Genomic DNA, 13,746 nt, shown 5'->3' with positions numbered 1-13,746 from the left:
TGTATGTGGTGCCAAACACAAGCATAGGAAAAGTGTATAGGGGGAAAAACCCTTCTCTGAAGCTTCTATTCTCTGGCCTTTTGGTGGAGTTAAATTATGAAAGGGGTTTAATTGCCAGCAAAACCTTGACATCAAATCATAGCAACTATGAAAGAGTGATTGCTTGTGGTTCACCAGGATACTGCAGGTGACACATCCTGCATCTTTGAGAGCTTACGGGCTTGGAAGCCCTCTACCTAAACTCTGTCAGTGAATAGCCATGACCTCTAAGCTACAGCCTTCTTGGGAGAGGGACGTTGGTGGAACGAATGCTTTCCTTTTAAGTTAAGTGAAATTCAGGTGTAGAAGATGTGGCCTGATGTGACCCCACATCTTAGGCTGATAAGTCTCCTATGGAGAACTGGCCTCTGAAGATGACCTATCTGTAACATGGATGCAGGTGGTTTCAGAGGCTTTTTCCATGGTTGGTTCTGCTTGAAGCTCAGAGGCCAAATGATACAGTAGAAAGAGCAGCAGACTAGAGATTTAGGGAAAGGAAGTGCTAGTTCTCTGTGCTGCTCACTAGTGTGATCTTGGGCAAATGTTGAATCTTTGAATCTCCCTGGGTCTCAATTTCCTTGCCCATAAAATGAGGGACGTTTGGATTAAATGATTCCCAAGGTTCCTTCTAACTACAACATCCCATCACTTGTGATTCCTCGTATGAAATCTCTCCATCAAAATTGAGTTAACCATGTATCTCTGGGGAGAGTTTAGAGTAATGAGGTGACTCTATTTCTAAAGGGAATAAGACAAATATCATACCCAAAAAGTTGCTTGGAAACTTTATACCATTATTAGACCAGTGCATATCCATTTGCTTAGTTTTCTGTGTAACATGAGTATTCCTTTGTAATTATAAGAATTATTTCATTTCTAAAATTTATAAAGGTTATAGTGGGAAGAATTAGAAAGGCTGCCTACCATTGCATGCATTAATAATGCATGAGTAAGCGAGTGAGTCTGTGCCATAGATACCATTCAGTGTGTTTTATATTCTGTTTAATAATTGCAGTTTTAATCAAGTAGTATGATTTATAGCATCTTTTTTAATAACTTTCAGGAGGTACAGCCTCCTGCCTACTAATCAGACTGATCTTAGTTTGGGTGCAGCATTAGTATTTAATAGGACACTTGGGAATTGTGATGTGTAGCTATTATATATTTTCTTTTTTAGGATTGTAAGTGGAGACAGGGACCCTGATAGAACCCCACAGGATAACTGAAATCCACTAATTAACCACAAATCCTATATTTTAGCTTACACGGTGATTGCAACTCTTCTTCACCAAGCCTGACTATTTGCCTACCGTATTTTCTGGCGTATAAGATGATCCCCTAATTTTACAGTTAAAACATAGGTTTAGGCCTATATTCTCTGTATAAGACTACCCCCCACTTCTGAGGCAACACCAGTTCTTTTTTTAATAGACTGCCTCTCTAACTCAGCCAATCCAAGCAAGCTTTTTATGCATGCAAATTATACATGTTCTGTACCCGAAACTACACTGTGTTCTAGTAAAAAGCCTGCTCATATTGGCCAGAGTCAGAGAGGCGGTCTATTAAAAAAAGAACTGGTGTTGCCTTGGAAGTGGGGGATAGTCTTATACAGCAAATATAGGCCTAAACCTATGTTTTAACTGTAAAATTAGGGGGTCGTCTTATATGCCGGAAAATATGGCTCTTCCCCCCCTTTTCTACTCATGCATTCTTTCGAGGATTAGTAAAAATGCAATCAGATGAACAAGGAGAGAAATGAAAAAAAAAAAAAAGGAAATAAGGGGGCTAGATGTTGCAAGAGCTGCTTAAGTTACATACAATCAAACTCTGGTGACTGTGCAGTTGACTTGAGTGTGGGGAGGGAAGGGAGTGAAGGTGGTGAGCAACTTGCCCAGTTGAGCGTGCAGTCACAGCTAAAGACACTGAGCAGACAGGATAACAAGTAGAAATAAGTAGTTGGTGCTGTGTATGAGAAAGGAAGTATTTCTTTATCAGTCCTTCCACTATGGACCCTATTTACACACTGTAATAGGTTTCTTTGCTTTGCTTTTCTTTGCTTTGCTTTTCTTTTTCTTTTCTTTTCTTTTCTTTTCTTTTCTTTTCTTTTCTTTTCTTTTCTTTTCTTTTCTTTTCTTTTCTTTTCTTTTCTTCTTCTAACCTTTCATTCTAAGAGGATTACATCCTCCATTGATTTCTGTCTGCAAACCCTCCAGTGCCATTTTTGATCAGCATGTTTGTGACATTTCGGGCCGGATCAGGATTTGACCAAACTCTAATGGTCTGAGGAAGTGGTGAGCATTGCTGGATGATCAGCAGCCTGCTCTCATAGAACCAGAGGGTAGTTAGTGTGTATCCCTAGCTAAGTGATAGAGCAGGGGCAGGGGGATGCTAGGATTCTATCAGACCTTTTCCAAAGTCTAACTTGAAACAGATGCAAACTCTTGAACCTACTGAAGCAAAACTCTGTCTCTTAAGGCTGTGGTTCTTAAACTTGAGTGTGCATCAAAATCTTTGGGGGTGGGTGGGTAGGGGTGTTAAAATCCAGTTGTTTTGCCCCACCCTCAGAGTTTTTGATTCGGTAAGTATGAGATAAAACCCAATCATTTGTGTTTCTAGCAAGCTCCACTGGTCCAGGCACAACATTTCCCGAACCACTGTCCAATCTGGAGCGATCTAAAATCAGACTCTGGTTCCTGGTTCCTCTGTTCTTAATCCTGTCACGCCTTTGAGCCAGCTTGGCTCTGATCACTGCTCCTTGGGTCTATGTGTGCTCATATCCTGCCTTTCAAATCCATAGTGTCCCAGACACCGGAGACTGTGTCTGCACTCGGATACTCAAACAATCTGAATTCCTGAGCTCAGTATAAAACCAGAGATTTAGAGCAGAATTAGGATATCCTGTAACCTTAGGAACACTGACATTTAATCTGGAAAATAACACTTGTAGGTGGGGAGAATTCTCTTTTATCTATGAGGAATTTAAACTCAAAGTTTAAATTACATGCTTAAGAAGTAAATGACAGCTGATATCTCAACCCAAGGCTCTGGCTTCAGTGCCTGATTTTCTTTCAGGAAATCTCTTTCTAAGGTTCCATTTTGAGAGTTTTCAACCACCCACTTTCCTTGTTTTTATATAGCCAAGATTAATTAGGTTTTGAATTATGACTTACATATACATATGTGTGGATTCATTTAAATATGAATATATACACACACAAATGCTCCTTTGTTTTATTTTTTTATTATTTTGCATATATTTTTATCAATCTGTATAATATACTAGTACATCTTTGTAAGTTGCCCTAAAGCAGCTTAAGAACAAGGCAAAGAATACATAATACCCCCCAGATATAATAAACGTGCACACACATTAGTCACCCACACACGGCCTGGCCTTTTCTCCACACCTTACACTAAGTCTAAGAAAAATGTGTGTCTTTGGAAGCCATAGATTTACACTAGCTTCCTGCCATGCCGTTGACTGCCATTGGTAAATAAAGTGGAAACTGCCCTTGCTGCCCTGCCCTCTTCCCCTTGTCCCCAGTACCTTTCCATAAAGGAGACTGGGGCATCCTTTAGTTCTGGTGGGAGACAACTGGCAGGTCTGCATTGACATATTCACTCTGTTAGGAAATACAAACAGCCCTGTGGGCATTAGAGTATGTCTGCACTGAGTTTACCTACTTTGCCCACATTAATAGCAGTATAGTGGAGTTGGTTTTTTTCCCTTTACTAAAGCAAACAATTCTTTGTCCATTGTGGGAAGGGTGGGCAAAAAAAGAAAAATGCTAGCATCTGCTGTTGAAGGCTATAGTGACACATGGAGCTGGATTGCAGAAGGAATGGTGATAAGAACGGGGGAGTGATCATAGGTATCCCCAGGGACAAAATGACTCTAGAGTCATGTACACGTATGTACAGACCCTTTGGCTTAGCTGTGTGCAGTTTTCTGCAGTCACCTAGTGTTTTTCATGGATGAAATTGCTCATAAGCCAATATAAAATCTGCACATTGCTCAAATTGTTTCCTAATATATTGATTGCATCAAGCAGATTTGTCTTTTCAAAATAAGCATTGTAGCATCACCAACTTTACAAGTCAGTTCTCAGTTCCCTTGTATTTATAACACTTGATTGCCATATGTGAGATGAGGGGGCATATGAAGATGGCTCTTTTTTTTTTTTTTTTTAATCTTCACCCAAAGATATATTTATTGATTTTTAGGGGGGGGGGGGAGAGAAAGACACATCTATATGAGAAACATTGATTGGTTGCCTCCCATACACACCCTGACTAGGGATTGAACCTGCAACTTAGGTACGTACCCTGACTGGGAATCTAACCCACAACCTTTTGGTGTACAGGACACCAAACCAAAATATGAGCCACTTGGCCAGGGTCAGGATGGCTCTTTTACATATATTTATTTCCCAAATTTTATAATATTTCAGATAATGTTTATAAACATAAAGTAATGAGTAAGAACTTCCCATGTATCAAGATGGCCTTGTCAGGATGGCATCTTCTCACCCCCTCACACCCCACCCCTACCTTTGAGCCAAGCCCAGTGGGTGAGTCACGATGACTGGAGGCTGCTCATCTTCACCCTGATTATTTTCCTTGACACTAGTCCAAGAGGGACTTATTGGAGTAGCTCTGTGTAGTTTGGTGAGGTATATGCATATACTCGTTTGTTGTGGATATCAGGGAAGTTCCCAGGTTGATTTCAGGATATAGCTGTGTGTACTTAATACTTCCCAGCAAATCCTGCATGCAGAATATTTGTGATGGTTAATTTTGGGGTATTTTACCCTGTTTAGACCCACCTTGGGAGAGAGGAGAAAATCTACATGGAGAAAGTAGCTCCACATCTTTGAGCCTATGTTTGCAGGGAAGCCATGGCTGGGAAAAACATAGTTAAAATTATGTCCTTGGAAGGAGCAACTGGTTATTTTCTACAGGTTGAATCCCAGTCTTCCAATTAGACATGGCAGCTAGATTCTCATGTGTGCATTGAATTACAGAGAAATGAACATTGCATCACTAATATAATTGCTTGGATAGATAGTATGCATATAAACATGTAGGAATTTTAAATATAGATAGAGGAATAAACTATTCAGCCCTGGGATTTGGGGCTGGAAAGAAATATGAAGAAAAAGGATATTTTGTTCCATGCCTCACCTTATAATAAACAAGAGGCCTGATGCACAAAATTCATGCAAGAGGCTCAGTCCCCGCTGCAGTGGTCACTGCCTCTGCCTCCGCTCCATCTGGTCTAATTAGTATATTATACTTTTATTATTATTATAGATATGGAATCAAGACTACAAGCAGCACTAGCTGGACAGCCTGGCTACTTATAACAGAACTGTACGTAAACACCAGGGCTCCAGGCTGTTCTCTTCCCTCCATAGCACTGCTTTTTGTAACTCAGGGAGTTCTGACCACTCAGGAATCCAGGCAGCCCTCATTTTGTTGGAGTTGCTCCCTGAACTCTGGTGTTTGCCACACCTGCTTGATTTGATCCTCCTGGCAGACGCTTTCATTTTGTTTTATTTTTAAAGCTGAGAAAAAGGAGGGTGACTTGTATACAGGCCATGGTTACCCCTAGTTAACTTATTTCTGTAGTGACATCCTTTTTTACTTCCATGGATGAATGTATGAATAAGAATAATTCTGGTATAAACAAGACAAAAGTGCTAGCTGGCTTCTTATGGAGGGAGGCCCATTTCCCAGCAGTTTTGTTTTAGTTAGTCAGTGAAGCCCTCAGACATGTTACTGGAGATGCGAAGACCTGGGGGAACACACCCCAAAAAATGTTAGGAAAAAAATGAAAAACTCCTCAAGGTATTTAAAAAAAAAAATGGGGAAAAAATGTCTTATGGAAAATGTTTAGAGTGAAATACAGTATATAATATATAAAGTGTTCACATGCTGCCATGTGGCTTTTAACCCTTCAAAATGATTCCTAAAAACCATGTGATTGGAGGATGTTAATGTGAAATACGTTTACAGTGTCAATTTAGTACAATCTCTATACCCCAAAGACAAGTGGAATCCTATATAATAAAAAGCTAATATGCAAATAGACTGAATGGCAGAACAACCGGAATAACCAATCAACCAGTAACTATGATGTGCTCTAACCATCAGGGGGCATGTGCAGAACATGAAGGGTGTTGGCCATGGAGAGATGGTGGAGCAGGTGGGTGGGGGCACCAGACCAAGGTGGGGCACTGGTCACTGTCATTGGGGCGAGCCTCTGGTAGTTACTGGAAATGCTTTGCTCCTGCGTGCTGCGGTCCTGCCCAGCACTTGAATCTGCTGCTGGCATCTGCTCTGCTTGCACCCACTACCAGTGCTGGCCCCACTCGCACTCGCAGTCAATGCCATTAGAGGGTGCAAGTGGCAGCTGCTGCCCTGATCACCCTGAAGGCTTCTCCAAGTCCCCTTGCTCCTGAGGGGCTGACAGGGCAGCAGCTGCCACTTGCACCCGCTGATGGTGCCAGCCCCACTCGCACCCAATGCTGGCACCGACCCCAATTGCTCTGCATCATCAGCAGGTGCAAGCGGGGCCAGCACCGTCAGCACATGGGATTGGTGGCAGCGGGAGTGGGGCTGCCGGTAGACAGGGAACCAGAGGCCGTGGCGGGAGGAGCTGGGCGAGGGCACAGAGGATGGGCCCAGACCTGCTTTTGTGCTTACTGCAGCCTCACAGCCTGCAGTTCTTTTCAAGGTGCATGAATTTGTGCACTGGACCCCTAGTAATAATAATAATGACAACAACAGCAGCAGCAACTAACACTCTGTGCACTTACGAAGTGCCAGGAACTATTCTGCATGGCTTGTAAGGAATCATTCATTTAATACTCAGTACAACCCTATGAGGAAAATGCCATTATTATTACTTCATTTGGTGGGGGGAACCTGAGGTTCAAAGAGATGGCTTTACTTTCCCGAATACCAGTCAGTTAATAAGTGGAGGAGCTAGGGTGTGAATCGAGAGCTGACTGCTTTCTAGCTTACTCTCCTGGTAGAAATGAAGGGAGATGCTAGACACACCTGCCTCAGTCATGCCTCTCTCCTGAGGCAGCTCACAGCATCCCTCCAAGCAGTTTTGTTAGCCAATAAAGGGAAATAAAAATAATACATGATTTTCTTTCTCACAGATTTGTTGTTATCATCTAAGAAGACAGGGAAAGGAAGTAGTGTTCAATGCACTATCTGTGATGCGCCAGGGATTATAGCAGATATATTTCACATAGCATCACTAGGTTTTGCTGTCCCTACTCTTAAAATTATTTGAGAATTATTGTGCAATTCTCAAAATCACTGTTGCCACAGAGCCACTGCCATTTTCAGAAGATGGGTTAACTGCCATCTGTTCTCATGTGTGGGTTATTCTTGTTTTCTCTATTGCTTGACTTGTTCAACTGATTTCAGTGCAGGGGGTGGGAGACTATTTTTAAGTAAATGCATGTTATTTGTAGAAAATTTGGGTAAAGGGTTTGAAAAGGTAGTTTAGGAGGTGGAAACTCAAAAGGCCATCAAGCATTGGAAAAGATACTCCCTCCAAGTCACTAGTAATAAGAGAAATAAAATAATGATATATTATGTATAGCGTTTTAGAGAACTCAGTTATATCAAGTGTTTCAGGGACTGTGAGGACTACCATGCGTTGCAAATAGAAGCATAACTGGCCTACCATTTTGAAAAGGCATTTGGCACAGTAGGGTACTCATACACCCAGGACCCAGATGTTACACTCTTGGCGATATATAAAATATCTTTGTTTTATATATCCTATATAATAAAAGCCTAATGTGCTAAGTGTCCAGTCGTCTGGTGGGCTGTTCAACCAATCAAAGCATAATATGCTAATGATATGCTAAGGTCACTCAACCACTCACTATGACATGCACTGGCCACCAGGGGACAGATGCTCCAATTGGTAGGTTAGCTTACTGCTTGGGTCCAGCCAATCAGGACTGAGTGAGACAGGTCAGACACGCCCTGGAGCCCTCCTGTGGTCCCTCCACCACCCCAACCGTAAACCAGTGGGGTCCCTCAACCTGACCTGTGCCTTCTCACAATCCAGGACCCCTCAGGGGATGTCAGAGAGCTGGTTTCAACCCAATGGCAGAACAACCGGTTGCTATGACATGCACTGATCACCAGGAGGCAGACACTCAATGCAGGAGCTTCCCTCTGGTGGTCAGTGCACTCCTACAGGGGAAGGCCGCTCAGCCAGAAGCCAGGCTTACAGCTGGTGAGCTTAGTGGTGGTGGCTGGAACCTCTCCCGCCTCCTTGGCAGTGCTAAGGATGTCTGACTGATGGCTTAGGCCTGCTCCCCGCAGCAGGGAGTGAGCTTAAGCCATCAGTTGGACATCACCTTGAGAGCTCCCAGATTGCAAGAGGGCACAGGTTTGGCTGAGGGACCCTCTAAGTGTACGAATTTCATGCACTGGGCCTCTAGTATTCATATATATATATATATATATATATATATATATATACACACACACACACACACATGTTTACACAAATACATATGTATGTATGTATTACTAATAGTAATAATAAAAATAGCAACAGCAGTGGCAGCAGCTAACACTCACTGGGCACTTACCAGATGCCAGGCACTATTCTGTATTGCTTATAGGGAATCATTTATTCCTCAGTACATTAATATTATTAATATAATAGTACATAAGTGGATATTCACACAGTATTATTGCAGTGATAAGAGGGAGTTTCACAGGCTGGTAGATTACTCTAAGAATGGATCAGAGCATTGTGAGTTGGTCCCAAATGGAACAAGTGAAGTTGGAACTTGGTCTCTTGTACCAGGGAACCATCCCATGTGAGGGAGTGAATGGCTTTTAATAGGCTAGAGCTGAGAAGTTTCTGATGGCTATTCAAAAACAAGTAAATCAGTGAATGATGGAGTGCTGAACCTTTATCTCTTGTTTTGTATCTGTACTGTGAACAACCTTTAAGAAAGAATGCATTCCTTTCTGCCAGAGACAAAAAAAAAAAAAAGAGCTTCCCAACGGAAGACAGCAAGTCTATCTAGGCCTCTTACAAAAGCCAAACTTCCCAGGGGAAACGCAGGTCTCCAGTCATTGAACTTGGAGCTGAAAATGACAGCATGCTATTGGCTGTTGTTACCATGGTAATCATTGCTGACCTCACAGGTCCTCCCTAATGATTTTCTCAACCTGCTCACTTGTACGCATAGGCCGTGTGTGTGTGTGTAGGTCTATTTGTTTGCTTGAGTCTGGCTAAGTTGTCATGTTTTACCCTGAATCCAGAGTCAGAAGGCACCAATGCCTTGAAGACTGGTGGGTTTGGATTGGGTCCACTGGGTTTGGAAAAAAATCAAAGGCATGAGGAATTCTACAAATCTCTGCAGCTCTCACAATGTATGTAGCCCTTGAGACCCCTGTTGCTGGCTACTTTGTCTCTTCCAACAGCTCCAGCTGCTCTTTAGAGTAATCAGTAAGTGAGTGATGTTTGCAACCCACCAAACCCCGCCAGCTGGTCAGGAGGGGGTAGCTCTTTTAAACTACCCTTCTTTAGGGTTTATTATTATTATTAAGCTTTTCTGGGGGAGGGAGCACATGGGCGTGACTCACCAGGTTGTCTGGTCTCTGGGGGTTGGTTGATCAGTGGTTCTCACACTCAGCTGAATATAAGCCCCTGTTTGGGATTCTGAGACCTGTTGTCCAGGTGTGGGATTCTCTCAATGGTATAATTTCAAAAACTGTCTTAAGACTTTCCAATCCTGAGATTTCCCCAAACCTAAACTGATATGAAAATTTTATCAGATTTTTGCTATGTCATGAAAACAGTCTCCCCTACATTAATATATTACTTATAATCTTAGAATATCATGATCCTTTACATGGGATTATTCTTTCCAAAAAGGAGATAAAGAGAACATCTAAAGTGTTGGAGTTAATTTAAGTAAGCATTTATATTAAGTTTTGTGTTTTCAAAATACTTTTTAGTTGCCTCTCATTTATCCTTATAAGACTAGCCACTCCTCCCCCCAACTTGCACCTCAAATTTGCTGAGAAATAAGAATTCAGACCAATAGACAATCTGCCTTGGGCTTTGCCCCCAAACCATGTTTTTCACTAGTAGAAGAGCTGCTACAGATAAGAGGTATTTTACATCTGAAAAGCAGCTCTTCCAGAACCCACTATGCTCCTTGTGAAATTATAGAGAGACTTCACCTTCCCGGGTATCAGCTTCCCACAGATACAATGGATCCAATGCCAGGGGTTGTCAACTCACCTTAGGGGTGTTTAAATAGCCTTGTTATGGACTGAGGCAGTACGGTGTGGGGACATCTTCACAGACCACAGTGGGAGGATTGGACTCTATCATTTCCTAACAGTGGCCTTGATCGTGTCAGTAATCTTTCGGGTAAAATGAAGACACCTGCTGTCCTGTCTGTATTAATACAGGTGGCTGTATTAAGGGATAGCATTGATCATTCTTTGCAGCTTCTGAAGGCTTTGGAAATGTGCTAGCTTTATTCACTAAAGTCTGGAGATCCTACATAGGCTGGAAAAAGTGTGTGCATGTGTGTTTTTCCTGAGTCTAGCTGGTCAGGTGTTTCTTTCTCAGACTTCTCAGTCTGAACAAGCTGTCATTGTGTATCCCAGAATACCAGATAAGGGGAAAAAGAAAAAATAACATAGAAAAGGAAGGTGGGGGAAAGGCAGGTACTCCACTCCACCTACTCTTCTGCTCCATTCAGCACACTGACTTCATTCAGCAGTTCTTTCCTGCTTTGTATGCAGTGACATAGCCTCTTGTGATAATGCGCGTGAGCAGTGGAGTATAACTTAAAATAAATTCAGATGTAGTTGGCTGCAACCGTCTGACAGAGCCCTGGATTTCTCTTCAGCAATGCCATCCATTAGTACCCCGTCAATTTATGGTCCTTCATAATTTCTTCAGGGTAAACCTGAAGTTTACTTAGTTTTATCTATGAAGAAAGGACCCACGGAGCAGATGAATAGTGAAAATACGTTTGCTACGAAACATATCAACCTGCTTGGCATGCATCTATTTGCATCCTAACTACATACTGATTATGAGTGATTCTAGTCATTAAGTAGTCCTACAGGGATTTCCACTTGGTAATTTTTTTATTATTATTTAATTTGAATTATTTTAATAAAATTCCACTTCTTTAAAGCTTGCCCATAATTCAATATGTCACATGTATATTTCTTCCATCAGTATGAATTTGTTGTAAGCTATTATTGTAATTAATTACATACCCTATATCCCTCGGATACCATCTGGTGTAGTTATATCCTTTGAACAAGATTTTTAAAAAATATATGTATTTTTATTGATTTCAAAGAGGAAGGGAGAGGGAGAGAGAGATAGAAACATCAATGATGAGAGAGAATCATTGATCGGCTGCCTCCTGAATGTGCCACACTAGGGATCGAGCCCACAGCTTGGGTTTGTGCCCTGACTGGGAATTGAACCGTGGCCTCATGGTTCATGGGTTGACATTCAACCACTGAGCCACACCAGCTGGGCGTGACTTATAATTTTCCCTTGGTTTCTTAAGACTAAAAATATCTTGATACCTAAATGGTAACTCTAAGATTCAGATGCAGAGATGTGCCTGTAAAAAGCCAACTAGGGAAGTAGGTAATTCATTATCTCCACTATGACTTCCCTTAAAAACTTGCTTATATTTCTATAATTGCATCAACAAACCTTTATTCATAAAACTTCTGCACTGTGCTTGACCTATAGTGAACATTGATTAAATACTTAATGAATGCAGGTATGAGAGTACACACACCTTTGGGATTTTCCCTTGTCTTCCTTATATACTGTCTCTTAATGTGGAGAAGTCTGTATTATGATAGGAACTCTGCAAGAGGATTGTGTTGAAAGCACTACCTCTGACCATCCCATCCATCTACCTGCCCATCTTTCAAATATTTTGGGGAAACCTATTCCAGACATAGAGAAGAGACAGACGGAGTCCTTGCTACTATGCATGTCCTATTTAGTGTACAGCCACTCAACTTTTAATAGTGTGATTGATACAGCCGTTTGCCTCTCACTATACTCAGAGTAGCTATGTGTTTGGTCCAAGCCCTATCCCAGGCATACTCCTGTGGTTATTACTTTGTGCCTGATTGGGCCACTAGTTACAACAAGGCAGGTGCTGTGGGCATAACTGATCCTTGCTTTATGTTCCTGTCTTTGGTTTTTCACTTTATGCCACAATTGTGCAACAGCAGGGGACTCTCCATTAATAGGAATCCAAAGTTTAGCTTTGCACTAAATGTAATAGCTAATATTTTTGAGCATTTGCTCTGTTCATGCCAGACACTCTCCTAAGAACATTTCATATATTCTCTTATTTAATCCTTGCAATATCCATGGAGTCAGTGTTATTATTATTTCCATTTTACAGATAAGGAAACTGAGTCACGCAGGAATACATTTGCATAAGTTCACAAAAGTAAACTCTCACTTTTCTTAATAGTTAAGGCCATTTGGCATCCCTTTTTTTTTTCCAAGTTGTTTCCATATATTATTTTATTAAATCTGACAGCCATGACCATTTGTTTACATGGGAGAAGTGAGGCAAATGAGAGTGAGTCTTTGCTTTCGATGGCTCCTCAGGTCAAGGACTACACAGTCCTTGAACCCAGGCTTCTAAATCCTGGCCCATGGCTTTCCTCCAGAAACATACTGCCTTCTTCCTGATTATCTGACTAGATCTCTAGATCTCAGTCAGTCTGGGAGACTTGGAATCTGGTGACTTTCAGCAGTTATTGGAAGAACATTAGAAATGTACAGGTTTCATTTTCCATTTAGTCTGAGATGTAGAGTATTCTCAATAAGCACAAACTCTTAACTTTTCTTTCTGCTCCTTTGTTGGATTAATATCTGGAATCTGCCCTTAACCGCTCTAGATTGAAAAGCCAGTTCTTTGAACAAAGAATCAGCACTAATTGCAAAATAAATCACATGGTTTTCTATAACTAAACGGGAAAAGCTCCCATAAATTTATGTGTCATTTTGATTCATTCTTTCTTCCTTTACAGTACATTTTCAAGGTCTCAGAGACACTCTCGTCTGTGAAGGTGCTCATAGAATCATCTTGTTTTACATACAATGAAAATGGAGAGAGCACTTCTTTTGACAGGAAATTTCACTTCTTTTTACTGAAAACCGTGACAACAGTCATTACGTCTGGCTTTTGGAGGTTTCCCGGAGTTAGGGGAACAATAGACAGTTAAAATGGCAACGTCAAGAGAATTCTGGGGTTTTATAATGAATAGCAAGGGAAATTTTTTTTCTTGAGTTTATAACAAAAAACTAGGAATATTTGAGAGGCCAAAAATAATGAGGCAAGGAACCTTAATGCTTTTTAAAATGGAGGGTTCTTTCTAATCTTTGGAAGTTGAAAAAAATTTAATTTTATGCCATGGTTCCCATTTTCTTGTTACTGAATTAAAAAGGACTAAGTGAAATTTCTCTTCAGCTGCCCCTGCCTGCATGTCAAGTAATGTACCCCAAGAGACACATTCCCCGTTTTCTGTATTTTTACTTGATTAAATATCATTTCCAGTTCTTGGATCCAGTTTATTGTTTTAATTATTTTATGAGTATGGGACTTCTGAGGCTTGTGATTTCCAGTTTAG

At 41.2% G+C, this 13,746-nt stretch overlaps 1 protein-coding gene across 5 annotated transcripts in view; it reads left to right on the top strand.

Annotated features, from left to right (window-relative positions):
* TMEM108 (transmembrane protein 108) overlaps positions 1–13,746 on the top strand; it is a 381,245-nt gene that overhangs the window by 200,918 nt on the left and 166,581 nt on the right. The gene's annotated exons all lie outside the window — the stretch shown is intronic.

This window comes from Pipistrellus hanaki, assembly GCF_964339955.1.
Source record: "Pipistrellus hanaki genome assembly, chromosome: 13".
NCBI lineage: Eukaryota > Metazoa > Chordata > Mammalia > Chiroptera > Vespertilionidae > Pipistrellus > Pipistrellus hanaki.
This window is presented reverse-complemented; position numbering and strand designations above follow the sequence as displayed.